Source organism: Bubalus kerabau, chromosome 12 (genome assembly GCF_029407905.1).
Source record: "Bubalus kerabau isolate K-KA32 ecotype Philippines breed swamp buffalo chromosome 12, PCC_UOA_SB_1v2, whole genome shotgun sequence".
In the NCBI taxonomy this organism is placed as follows: domain Eukaryota; kingdom Metazoa; phylum Chordata; class Mammalia; order Artiodactyla; family Bovidae; genus Bubalus; species Bubalus kerabau.
The window spans coordinates 18,508,592-18,509,330 of record NC_073635.1 but is presented as its reverse complement, the minus strand read 5'-3'; positions in this window follow the sequence as shown (position 1 = coordinate 18,509,330).

Here is a 739-nt window from a genome sequence, read left to right as displayed (position 1 = left end):
TATAAATATGGCAAACAATTGTAAGGATACCTGTAAATTAGTGAGTAGCTCGCTGTCATTTCAAAGCATTAAGTGAGAAGCTAGATGACCATTTGCAGGATTTTTGTAAAGGGTTTTCCTGTGCTGGGTGGGTATCCATGATTCTCATGTGAACACACTGTGTTTTTCATGATGCTAAAGAAGAAATATTGGGCTTCCCTTGTGGCTCAGCAGTAAAGAATCTGTCTGCCAATGCAGGAGATGAGGCCCATGCAGGAGACGCAGGTTTGATCCTTGGATCAGGAGGACCCCCTGGAGAAGAAAATGTCAACCCGCTCTTGTATTCTTGCCTGGAAAATCCCATGGACACAGGAGCCTGGCGAGCTACAGTCCTTAGGGTCACAAAGAGTTGGACATGACTTAGCAACTAAACAACAACAAAAGAGGAAATTCTCGCCTTTTCAGTTTAAAATGGTTAACTTAGAGAAGACTTAAGTCCTTTCACATCATAAAATATGGGCTAGAATTTTAGGTTGTGGATACATTCCTCATTTACTCAAGGGAAAACTATTCAATATAAAATGTTAATATGTGTAGGTTGTATATAAGCTTTTATAAAGAAAATGCTACTCTAAATGGAAATAACATAGATGCACATGTACCAGTTTCCAGCAAACTCTACAGATGGAGTGGCCTCGGATGGCCTCAGATGGCATTCAGTTGTCAGTTCAGTCACTCAGTTGTGTCTGACTCTTTGTGA